The sequence below is a fragment of the Neoarius graeffei genome, chromosome 1 (genome assembly GCF_027579695.1).
Source record: "Neoarius graeffei isolate fNeoGra1 chromosome 1, fNeoGra1.pri, whole genome shotgun sequence".
NCBI lineage: Eukaryota > Metazoa > Chordata > Actinopteri > Siluriformes > Ariidae > Neoarius > Neoarius graeffei.
In genome coordinates this window covers 112,233,704-112,247,050 of record NC_083569.1, presented here as the reverse complement: position 1 = coordinate 112,247,050, position 13,347 = coordinate 112,233,704, and the positions used below count along the sequence as shown (strand labels likewise).

General features: G+C 39.9%; 1 protein-coding gene and 3 long non-coding RNA genes across 4 annotated transcripts in view; 2 read left to right on the top strand and 2 right to left on the bottom strand.

Annotated features, from left to right (window-relative positions):
* LOC132885935 (titin-like) overlaps positions 1–13,347 on the bottom strand; it is a 605,367-nt gene that overhangs the window by 275,594 nt on the left and 316,426 nt on the right. The window lies entirely within an intron of this gene.
* LOC132882107 (uncharacterized) lies at positions 262–5,907 on the bottom strand. The gene is made up of 6 exons (XR_009654103.1): positions 5,775–5,907; positions 5,617–5,671; positions 5,336–5,371; positions 3,274–3,413; positions 1,904–2,010; positions 262–1,504 (listed from the first exon to the last, which is right to left on the bottom strand). It is a non-coding gene; the product is annotated as an uncharacterized LOC132882107 (long non-coding RNA).
* On the top strand, positions 10,169–11,124 carry LOC132882133 (uncharacterized). The gene is made up of 3 exons (XR_009654110.1): positions 10,169–10,362; positions 10,591–10,690; positions 11,065–11,124. It is a non-coding gene; the product is annotated as an uncharacterized LOC132882133 (long non-coding RNA).
* LOC132882137 (uncharacterized) lies at positions 11,140–11,677 on the top strand. Its single transcript, XR_009654111.1, has 3 exons — positions 11,140–11,204; positions 11,377–11,481; positions 11,654–11,677. It is a non-coding gene; the product is annotated as an uncharacterized LOC132882137 (long non-coding RNA).

Below are 13,347 nucleotides of genomic sequence, written 5' to 3'. Positions count from 1 at the left end.
CAAAAATAGTTGTGCATGGGTTTTTATTATTAAATGTGAAATTGTGTGTTGAAGGGGAAGATGAGTATGTCTTTCTGCTGGCCTGAGGGATCCTTAAAAAAAAAAAACTGACTATTGAGAAAAACATTTGATTACTAACAATAAGAGGGTTGATGGTATGACCTCAGATGGTGACTATGAAAACAGTGACTCAGAGGATGTTTGTGAAACTGATGAAGATAGTGAAGATGAATGTTCAAAATTGACAAATGCTCTTTGTGACTGGGATCTGAGGAACGATGCGCCACAGAACACCTCTGATCTTCTTAGTGTGCTACAGGAGTTCCATCCAAGCCTGCCAAAGCAAGCTCGAACCCTGCTAAAAACAGCTAAAATAGCAGCCTATGGAGCGGAATATTTACACATTTGCATTCCTAAACACCTCCAGACAATACCAACAGATGCCCTCCACAATGTTAGCGAGTTGATTGGTTTACAAGTTAATGTGGATGCTTTGCCCTTGTATAAGAGCTCAGCTTTGCAGTTGTAGCCAATCTTCGGCAAAGTGCCATTTGATACACAACCATATGACTTTCCCTAAGACAGCTGTGCCCCGCACAGATGACCAGTTTTTGAGAAAAGTGGATGAGGACCACCACAAGGGCGACTCCCCCCTTACTCGAATTAATCTAGGCATGATAATGTTCATCCTGGATTACATGCATCTCGTTTGTCTAGGCGTCACTCGAAAACTGATGCGTTTTTGGATGAAAGGAGATCTGTTTTGTAAGCTGGTTTCTCAGGCAGTGATGGCTATGTCTGCAAGACTGGTGCAGCTAAGATAACACATCCTAATTGAATTTCAAAGCCAAGACGTTTGTCAGAAATTGAGTTCCTTCTGTGCCCAATTGTTTTGTAAGGCATCGTTCCATCTTCCCAATGCACCAATTTCCTCAATCTCTTTATTATCAATCTCAGTCCCATTTTTTGAATGAATTTGAACAATTATATGGAGCAAATGAATTGGTGTATAATGTGCATAATTTATGCCATCTAGCTTATGATGTCAGGAGATATGGAACATTGAATGGAGTATCAGCCTTTCCATTTGAAAACTACACGAAATTAAAAAAGTTTGCAGGAAACCCCAATTGGTTTTACAACAACCGGCACATCACATTGGAAAGAGCCTTCATGAAACCCAGAAAACTCAAAGACAATATTGAAAATCAAACATACATGTGGACCAACAATTGCCACCTTGCCTCACTCGCGATGAGGGAACACAAAAAAAACGTACATAACTTTTTAGGAGGTTTTTGAAACTAGTCACTGTTCTTCAGCCCCATGGACTCAAAGGACATTGGATTTTATAAAGCCAGTCATCTAGAAAATACAGATCAAATGTATCACTTGTCAGATGTCGCCAAAAATATGTTTTGATACCAATGACATCAGATATGGAGCAATTACTGTCTTAGGTGAGTAAAAAACAAAGCGTGGCAAATCCAGCGAAGACCAGCACCTGTGAAACGAAGCACAAAGAGGGGATTGCTTTTCCATCATTTCCTTTCTTGGACAACGTTGGATAAAAAGGCATACAAGGGAGGGTAAGTGTAAGTTTCAACCATTCTTTTTCGTTGTCATTACATCATTAAAGATAATCATTTCTAACTTTCTTAATCCTATTTTGAGAGGAAACAATGCAGTTTTAAGCCTGTGTACTTTGATTAAACACACATGCTCCTCACACCACACACACACAATAAGAGCTCTTCCTGCAGGTAACAGGATTTACAGAAGAGCTGATTCAGCCTCCTACAGAAACAAGCAAGTGAACAAAGACTGCACAAGTGTGGCCTTGAAACAGGAAGTAGATTAGTCAGCCTCCAGGTTAAATCACATGGCTGTGCGTGTTACCTACCATGGCACTGCTGCTGCCGTTTGCCCAGCAGGAGCCACAATACTGGGGGATGTGCTGACGTAGTTGGTGCCGTTTATGTTCTACTAGTCCCACGCCTTAGGTACGTCCTGAGAGAGAGAGGAGGAGAGTGCAAATTGAATGAACACACGTGAAATCAGATATGAAGTAAGAGTCATTATAACTACATAAACCAGAAAGGTAGAGCAAGCCAGGTGGTGATGGGCGATTCACTGAATTTCTCTTAAAAGAGGATTACGTTGGCGACAGTCGGACACGAACCTGTTTTTAAAGTGAGAATTAACTTTTCACCAGCCATTAACTCCTTTGATGCCAATGACTCAAAAATGCGTCATTACGAATGGTAACGCCCCGTGCCAATGACGCGTTATCGAGTCAATTGCGTTTTTTTATAGGGGAGGTGGGGTAATCGTCTGATCTAGCTTGTGTCAAAAAAATCCAAGTTGTAATCACAAGGGAACCCATTCTGTGGGCCGCAGTAGCAGTATGAGTGTGAATATGTGATCATCTAACCTTGTCTGAAAGATGTCTGATTGACGTAAACAGCCTAGAGACTGGACCTGGCTTGCTGCTGGGTTGCTCACAGATAGTTAACACACTGCTAGCCCGATACAAAAAACAAGTCAGCGTGTATGTTGACAATCAGCTCACACTGGATCAGCAGAACATAGTGCAAATTTCGTTCCGCGACGTTAGTTTTTTTTACTATCCCTCCTGCCCCCCATGGAATACATAGCTTCTCCCTCCGCCACTTGATCAGAAAGTTTATATTACGCAGCAACAATCAAGGCGGCATTTGTTTTAGTGCGAGTGGCATGTGATCAGAGAAAAGGCGAAGAAGACGCACTGTCTATATAAGGAAAACACAAACAGCATATGTGTCAGACAGCATGACAAGATAACGCGCTAATAAGGGTGAGCCATCGAGCTACCTAAAACAATTAGGCCTATAATCAAAGACAGTTTCTGCTTGAAATGTTGCTTGTTACAAAAGGCCGATTTTCTCAGCATTTTGGTCAGAAATCAGCGTTTAGTTAAACCCACCCATGTTCTCCAGGCAATTACTAAAGAATGGAAAGAGGTACAAACAAACGTTTTTTTTTTCTGGTGATAAGGAAAGTCTGAAGTTTAGTTTGGTATGTTTGTTGTTGACATGAACATAGAACTGAATTTTCTGTGGGTCTTGGAAAAACACTGAAATGCTCAAAAAACCCTGGCACTGGGACGTGACCAAATTTGAAAATGGCTGGCACTGAATGAGTTAAGGGGAAAAAGAAATTACAAACTGTTCGGATTAATGGTTTGCATTCAGCATTATTTTCAATTCTTGAAAAAAAGAAGTAAAGTCCTACCTGCAGTGCCCAAAATTACAATGGTGTGGGTGGTCCACGATGGTCCAAGGACTTCATGCATCAGTAATGCCATTTTGATTGGGATCTGCATAAGATGGCCAGAAGGCCATGGAATGGTCATCAGTAGTCCAGGCAACATTCTAAATGCAGAAGGATAAAATACATATTATATAAAATTAATTTTGTACTCCATGAACTTTAAAACTCAAGACAATTATTTAATTATTTAAATACATCTATGCAGCCTAACATACCCAGGACCCCCAGGGGTTGAGAGGAGAAGAGACCTTATGAACGTTGAATGCTTCCACATAATGTAACCATTCCATTCCATAAATTGATAACCTATTTATGGGTAATGACTGTTTACATTAACTGTGATTTTCACATCAAAATTTAGCAATAATTCTGCTTTGGGTGCCTTATAGATCTTTCCCATACATAACTGGAGCAACCGATGGAACATGTTCATGATAGAAAACAGACAACTAATTATAAGTGATATAAATTCACTGAATTGTAAATTTCTCTCTCCCTCACTCCCTCATCCCCCCCCTCTCTTTCTCTCCCTCCCTTCCCGTGGTTCGTTAAAATGCACTTGTAGATGAGCTCTGTATCCTTACTGCATTGTATGCCATTGCTTATGTCCTTGATTGTAAGTCGCTTTGGGTTTAAAAAGCATCTGCCAAATGCCATGTAATGTAATGTTAATGTAATGCTATGTACACATATTTTGCATCTCTGACTTTGATCTTAAACGCCAACATTAACATATAGAATGGACAACATGAATATAACCTAGATCATATGAATAGCTCTGTCAGGTAAGTAACATAAGGCCACATACACAGCACACCACATGTGTCTCTCTCTCCCCCTTGTTTGCTCCTCCTTCCTGCCCCTGTGCCTCCCATCTCTCCCCTCTCTTTCTCTCCCTCTCTTTCCGTGGTGCGTTTAAAAATGCACTTGTAGATCAACTATTTTCACATAATTTAATATACCATTGAATGCCCTATGTAAGCTCTACAATGGTACCAAACGTACGTTGTACATGCTCTGTCCACCAGACATTTTAACACGGTAAAGGACGTCTGAAAGCACTTTCACTGCCCCGTCATGACGTAAAATAACAGAAAAAGGGCTCGTGCTCACCTGTACAGTTTAAGACTCGTAACCAGGTGATAGTTTAACTGTTGGGTATCCAGAGTCGAGACGGAGACGGTCGATTTGTTAGTGCGTTAGTTAGCGGTTTTGATACATTTCATAATTTCACTGTATATATTTAGAATTAGTTTTAATCACTAGTAATAATTTAGTTCTTAGATTTAGTAAATAGGTTAGTTTTTTTGTATTTCATAGTGTAGTTTTGTCACAGTGTTTAGTTTTAGATAGTTGTACAGTTGTAAATAATAGTAGTTCTAGTGATTCAGTTGTTGTAATAATAGTAGTAATCATAGTTTTAGTGTAATATAAGGCGAATAGTTAGGTGTAGCTTTCCATCGATTCGTCTCTGAGGTGAGTAAAAAATTAAACTATTTTTTTATCTCATTATAAAGAATGAGTTGACGTTGTTGTCAAAGTGAAGGTTTTGAAAACCTACGTTTAGACGGAGGATGTGTTCAGCTTGGATTTCAATAATTGCCAACTATATTTATTCACAGCGATAGCCACCATTGTATCAACGCATTCGTTGGCGGTTAGCCAACTCTGTTACTGTATGCTAGCCTGACTAGCTAATGTCCAGCAAAGAGGGCACGCGCGCACCCCACCTTTCACCCGTAGTTACATTCGATCCAAGCCGTAGTAACCTACTGAGAATATTGACGGCTGTGAGTTCAACAAATCTGCTTGTTAGTCACCCTGCCTGGCTCCCTTAAAATGAAAAGCCATTTGAATTTAAAACCCTAAATAAGTGGTAGCCCTACACAACAGAACACAGATGAAGCCAACGGTTATCAAAGGGGTAAATGGCTATCGGAGCCACCCCGGGGACATGTCGGTCCATGCTACGTTGTTATCGACGTCTTAAATATTCTACTTAAGCTTAAGAAAATGAACTTACCGATCTGAAACCTGTCATTGTCCATCATCCATCAACCTGTATAACACATTACAATTGATAAGGCATTAGCGACAGCCCGAGGCTAGGCCTGTAGCTGGCTACTGGCTTGTTGCCATGTGATAACTCTGCTGGCTAGTTACTCAGCCACGTGGTGTTGATTCGACATTAAACCACCGACCATCGTAGAAATTACACAATACAACAATATTACATTAGTGGATTGTTTCCAAATTCCGTCTACGTGTTATTGCTTACACAACTAAATAATAAGCATACTTTACCGTTTGGCTGAATAGGATGCCGTTATGCTTAGTTCGCCTCTGGTTGATGGTCCGCCTGAATTTTGATGAAAAATCCCCAATTAAAATTTACCACAGTAATATATTAACAGTGCTGAGGTTACATGTAGGCTAATTGAAGGATAATCAACAGAACTTACCGTTTCAATGGTTCAGAAGCTGCTTTGTGCGCTGCCTGAGCATAGGCTCGTGTCTGACTGTCGCCAACATAATCCTGCCCAAGAATGAGATGCACGACGCACTAAGCACTGACTGTACACTTCAACCTCGCGCCAGATGGTTCACACTGCAGGCTGAAGTGACTCAAATCCGATCTTTTCGCCCATATGTGACCTGTATCCGATCTTTTATTGACAATATGAACGACACAGATCCGATTTTTTCAAATCCGACCCAGGCCGTTTGGATATGTGGTGCTAATTCCGATTCCTATCCGCTCTTTTCATATGCGACTTCAGTCTGAACCTCCAGGTCGCATTCATCCGACTTACACGTCATCAACAAGCCACAAACGTCACTATTCTGCGCTGAAGTAGGCGGCGGGTCTCTCAAAAAAGTTACAACATGATGCATAATCACGGGCGCAGATAGAGGGTGGGACGAGTCATATTTAAATTCACCTCGTTCGGTCCCCCCTACTTATAGGGAGGAAAAAACGTCTATGCTGTCTTTCTTTGCATAAGGCAAACCTCACGGAAAAATCAAAAGACTAATTACCATTCGGTTTATTGAGGTGCACAGCAGTATATACATATAGTCAATACGGATTCCGGAAAGACAGATCAACAACCCTGGCATTAATGGAACTTATCGAGAAAATCACAAATGGTATAGACAATAAAAAACATGTTATGGGAATTTTCATAGATCTAAAGAAAGCATTTGATACAATAAATCATGACATTCTATTCAAAAAATTAGAGAGGTATGGTATCAGAGGGGTTGGTTTGGACTGGGTGAGGAGCTACTTAAGTAACAGGCAACAATTTGTAAAAATTGGAGATCACACATCTGAGTATTTGCCCATAACATGTGGAGTACCGCAAGGGTCTGTCTTAGGTCCTAAACTGTTTATATTGTACATTAATGATTTATGTAATGTATCAAGTATAATGAAATGCATATTATTTGCTGATGATACAAACATCTTTTGCGCCAGGGACAATGCACAGCAGCTTATGGAAACAATCACAACCGAAATGAATAAATTAAAAAGGTGGTTTAACGTAAACAAATTGTCATTGAATTTGAGTAAAACAAAGATTATGTTATTTGGAAAATATAAGTCAAACCCTCAAGTTGAATTGAAAATTGACAACATAACCATAGAAAGAGTGTATGAAATAAAATTTCTGGGTGTGATTGTTGATCATAAGGTCTGCTGGAAACCGCATATTAATCATGTTAAAGCAAAAATAGCAAAGATTACTGCAATTTTGGGGAAATCAAGACACATTCTGGACTATAAATCACTACATACTCTGTATAATGCACTCATACTTCCATATCTGAGCTACTGTGTGGAGATATGGGGTAATACCTACAAATCTAACCTGCAGCCGTTATGCACATTACAAAAAAGAGCAATAAGAATTGTCAATAATACGGGATATCTTGAGCATACAAACGCATTATTCGTAAAAGCACACACTCTGAAATTCACTGATCTGGTTAAACACAAGACTGCACAAATTATGTATAAAGCAAGACATAACCTTCTTCCGGGTGAGGTACAAAATACGTTTATGGAAAGGCAGGGTGGGTATAACCTGAGAGGGGAAATGAATTTTAAGAGAGTAAATGTTAGAACAACTATGAAAAGTATGTGCATAACAGTCTGTGGGGTGAAACTGTGGAATGGTCTGGATAATGAACTCAAAAATAGCACCAACATAAAACTGTTTAAAAAAATTATATAAAAACATGTTAATAAAAATATATGAGAATGAGGACAGGCAGACTATATAGGTGATGATGAAATTGAGAGTAAGTCTGTGACTGGTCTTGTATTTAGTGTATAGTTATAGGTATGTGTATATGTATGTACTGTATATATGTATTGTATGTGTGTCTATATGCATAACATAAGTATCTGTATATATGATTTGATTTGGTCGATATTATACCATGTCGGTATGTTTTGATATGTTGGTATGTTTTCTTTTTTGTTTATTGATTTTGTTTTCTTTTGTATATATAGTTTATTATGGTGGAAAGTGACATTTGATTAGCGGTGGTATAGAGGGTTAGGATTGGATAAGTTATTACTTCTTCCTAATCCTTTCTGAACATTATGTTATTGCCTTGTGGCTACGCTATTCTGTTTGTTTATGATGATGTTTTGATTATTGTATTTTTTTTATTTAAAAATTTTATTTTTATATCTTTCTTCTTTATTGTTCAGAATAAAGTAATCAATCAATCAATCAATCGTTGCAACAACTCACATAAAACAAAACAAAGACTGATATTTGGTTGGTTGAGCTGCGCAGACTGCACAGGTTGCGAGCTCGAGCTTGGTTGCTATGGTTACTAACAACAAGTTTGACAGGCATATCGGGGTTGGGGTTGGTTTGCTGGCAGCTTTGTCCCCCCCAGTTTTTTGTCCCCCCCAGTTCAAAAAACGTATCTGCGCCCCTGCGCATGACATCAATGCGAGGGACGCTTCGGGCTGTGAAGGTTCTGAATCTTCTCAATGGAAGGACGCAGAGGTTAGGGAGCTGATTTCCATTTGGGGGGATGCAGCTATTCAAGCTAGATTGGATGAGTCATACCGCAACCGGGCGGTTTTACTTCCGTAAACACTGGCCATGCTCACTGCGTGTGACGTCGTCGTATCCTGCAGTGCGCATGCGGAACACTTTTAGGTGGCTTTTCTTTCATACTGAGGATCACATACAAGTCGCATATATTTGTTAATGTGAACGACCTCACAAAAAAATCGGATTTCACAAAAAAATCGGAATTGAGCATTAAGCCTTGCAGTGTGAACGTAGCGGATGATGCGTCATACCTGATCTAACCAATCGCACATTTCCCTGATCCCCAGTAGCAAGAAGTGGAACTTGCGCAATCTTGGGCAAAGTGCCATTTGATAAGGATCCCTTTGTCATTGGAATGTTTTGTGGCAAGACAAAGCCTCTAGATTTAGAGGAATATTTGCATGATTTTGTGGAGGAGGTAGCACAGCTTGAGAAGGGGTTTCACATGGCTGGAAAGACCTTCTTTTTAAGAATTGACTGTTTCGTCTGTGACGCTCCCGCGAGGTCATTTCTAAAAAACATCAAAGGGCACAATGGGTATTTTGGATGTGAGCGTTGCACTCAAGAGGGAGTCTATGTCCACAACCATATGACTTTCCCTGAGAAGACAGCTGTGCCTCGCACAGATGACCAGTTTTTGAGAAAAGTGGATGAGGACCACCACAAGGGCGACTCCCCCCTTACTCGAATTAATCTAGGCATGATAACAATGTTCATCCTGGATTACATGCATCTTGTTTGTCTAGGCGTCACTCGAAAACTGATGCGTTTTTGGATGAAAGGAGATTTGTCGTGTAGGCTGGGTTCTCAGGCAGTGATGGCGATCTCTGCAAGACTGGTACAGCTAAGACAACACATTCCAATTGAATTTCAAAGAAAGCCAAGAAGTTTGTCAGAAATTGACAGATGGAAAGCAACTGAATACCGCCAGTTCCTTCTTTATACAGGCCCAATTGTTTTGCAAGGCATCCTTCCATCTTCCCAATACACCAATTTCCTAAATCTCTCCATTGCCATGTACCTCATGCTCTCCCCTGCTCTCTGCAAATACTATTGTGACTTTGCTGACGCTCTAATGTCTCATTTTTTGAATGAATTTGAACAATTATACGGAGCAAATGAATTGGTGTACAATGTGCATAATTTATGCCATCTAGCTGATGATGTGAGGAGATATGGAGCATTGGATGGAGTATCAGCCTTTCCATTTGAAAACTACATGAGGAAATTAAAAAAAGTTTGCAGGAAACCCCAATTTGTCTTACAACAACTACACCGGCACATCACATTGGAAAGAGCCTTTATGAAACCCAGAAAACTCAAAAACTCAAAGACAATACTGAAAATCAAACATACATGTGGACCAACAATTGCCACCTTGCCTCACTGCACCCAATACAGAAAGGCGGTTTTTGAACTTTTCAGTGTTGCCACAACTGTTGGTGACAACTGTGTCATGGCTCAAGGCAATCTGGGACTTGTACAGAACATACTCTGCGATGAGAGAACACAAAAAAGGTACATCATTTTTAGGAGGTTTTTGAAACTAGAGTCACTGTTCTTCAGCCCCATGGACTCAAAGGACATTGGCTTTTATAAAGCCAGTAATCTAGAAAATACAGATCAAATGTATCGCTTGTCAGATGTCACCCAAAAGTATGTTTTGATACCAATGACATCAGAGTGGGCAGCCATTCCTCTCCTCCACAGTAATTAGCCACCCCCCCACCTGACAGTTTTTTTTATCATTATTATTTTTTTACTTTCAGGCCAATCATGTATTTTGTTGTGGAGTTCCTTGACAACTCTGTTGGGATTGTAAGCAACAGCTGGACTAATGGTGACAATTCGATGACCTTCTGGCCACCTTATGCAGATCCAAATAAATTTAAAATGGCTCTATTAACACATGCAGTCCCTGGACCAGCGTGGACCACCCACACCATCACAGTTTTGGGCACTGCAGGTAGGACTCTCCTTTTTTCAAGAATTGAAAATAATGCTGAATGCAAACATTAATCTGAACAGTTTGTAATTTCTTTTTCCCCTTAATGGTTGGTGAAAAGTTTATTCTCACTTAAAAAACAGTTTATCCATTTTTCCACAGGGTTACAACAGGAATGTCAGAAGCAGTGATGCCTGATGAATTGATATGGTATATAAATTTGGGTCTGACAAACTTTTGCCTTTACAGATGACTATGAAAAGGCGAGAAAAAAGGCCAAAATGGCAGAAACACATTTAGCTGTCGCCAGTGAGCCTGAGGAGTTGGAGAGATGCCAGCGTTCAAGACAGTAAGTTTGAGTTGTGCCACTGTAGAAGACATCGGGTTAAATTGTGCCAATTATTGAAGTAGATGATAATTCTGTCAGGACCATTAAAGTCTGAACACACTTTCTTTATTGAAAAGTTATGAATTAGATTTGGTTAGGCTTTGTTCAGAGGAGCACCGTGAAAAAGCAACCAACCAATTTAAGATTTGGAGAGCAAACATTCCCCTCATTAATTTAAGCAATAAGCCACGAGAGGCCGTGGGTTTACGCTTGATTTACAACGGCTGGGGAGTTGGAGCACGACGCCTATGCCATGTTATTCACAACAAGGAGCTGGGTAGGTAAATTATGAATGAGAAAACAAACAACTAAAGTTATCCTGTTTCTTTGTGCAGACCAACGAAACGTTACATCACCCTGCCTGAGCCTGGACCAAGTAGACCATTGCCACCAGTTTCACCAGCAGCGATGAACCTGACTCTTATGAGCCCACCCCCACCACCTTCACCAGTGAGGCAGCCATCATTGTCCTCATGTAGGTTATGCACATTTACACATTTTCCCCATAAACTCTAGGCCTATAAATCTCCCTCATGCACACACAAAGAAATGTTTTCTTTAATATCTGTGTGAATGACTGTAGTCGCATCAAAAGACAATTCTCTGAGGCACAGTGTAACAGAAACTTTTTTTTCTCATCTTTGCAGCAAGTTCACACTCAGGCCAAGCCCATCACATGGACACCCAGCTGTTGAGCCCACCTCAACCCCTCCCAATTCACCCCCCTTTGAGGCAGCCATCATCATCCTCAAGTAGGCATTATTTACAACTTTTTCCCATACCCCACGCCCCAATACACACACACACACACACACACACACTCAAAATATATGTATCATCTTGTTTAGTGTGACTGACTGCAACCACGTCAAAAACAATTTTGTTTGACACACATGTGTAACAGTTTTTTTCTCATCTTTGCAGGAAATCCATCTGAACAAGTGGACAACCAACTTAGTCCACCCCTCCCTATTTACCCACCTGCAAGGCAGCCATCATTATCCTCAGGTAGGTTATGCAGATATACCTTAAGTGTTCAACTGGTATTGAGTCCAAAACTTTTACTGCTATTGCATCCATCAAGCCACTTAAATGTCCCTATAGCTGTCTATATCAGACTTAACTTGGATTGAGAATTGAGCTCTGATGGACAGTGAAGCAGTGACTGAAGTTATTTTGGATGTAGACAGTTCTAAAAATAGAAATGGTTTGATGGATTCAAGATCAGTTAGGAGTTTGGAGAAAACTGGAGGGTCTTTTTTATTGCATATTCATCCGTTTGTACACATTTTATATTTTTCCCCTTACATTCTGTATTATTTATCATAGCTCATTGAAAATTGGTGTTCATTCGTCTATTCGCATTTGGATACAAAGCAAAAGACATAAATCATGATACCTTTTGAAAAATCTTTAGAAAACATGTTAGCATGATAGCACTATCCTGACTGTAAGCTTCTCTCAAGCACAAAAGCCACTCAGTTCAGTGTCTTTTTCCTTTCAGGCCTTGAGAGATATTTGGTCTCTACGCTGGAGGAGATTAAGGATAGGCTGTCTGCATTGGAGCGGACGGTGACAATGTTGGCCAGATCAGGCAGCAACAAACACGCAAAGCTGCCAGACAACTTGGAGCTACCTCTCCAGAACTTCCAGGACCTCAATGGACTGGAGGAAAAACTGGAGGACAGCCCCTACCAAAAAGAATTGGTATGTATATTGGTTTCTAAGTTGCAGCCCCTTTAAGTTCTTTGAAAAGGTATTATAGTAAAGGTCTGAGGCAAATTCCTCTCTATGATCAAGAAGTTATAAGTGATGATATATGGAGTTACCTTAACTGATGGCGTGTGTTATGATGCTTTTGAAAAATGTGCACAAGTGGGACTTTTGATTCAGTAGTTTGTGTTGTATCAGCTTGTTTTTTTATGTCCACATTAAATCTATGAAAATGGCTTATAATGTCCATTATTGTGGGAGCAGATGAGCTAATCTTTACTTTTCTTTCCTTTAGACTGCTTATCTGGGGACAATTGGTGGTGCCACTGTCCAGGCCACAACCAGGAGGGTCCTGGCCACCGTTTTCGGCCATTCATTGGCCATGACCATCAATTGGAATGGGTGCAATGACAAAAGGGCATTCCGGGACCTAAAATTAAAGAGGGTAGTTGTAGGTAAGTTTTTTTTAATCTCCTACGATAAAATTGGCTGATCATCACTCTTTGACTGGCACTTAAGACACTGGATTCTCTTCATCTACAAATTGGATTCCAAAGTGAAACTTTATTTTGTGAATAACAACAAAATAATTTGCCGTCACATTTTTAAAAATCTGTTGCATGTATCAAATAAATGAATACATATTTCCCACGAAACAATATTTTTTCCTCCATCTTATGTGTAGATTGAATGTTTAAAAAGTGTTTTGTTTTATTCACAAAAATTCCAATTGTCCCAACTTTTTAGAATCTGTCCTGTACAATGTGCATTTTAAGTAATTCCTACTGTGCTTGTTCTCTGTTTATCTAGCACCCTGGTCCATATTGCACTCACTCTTCCAGTTTTAAACTAAACAAACTGCTAAAATTACACGCTGGACCTTTGAAATGAACTTCAAATCAAAT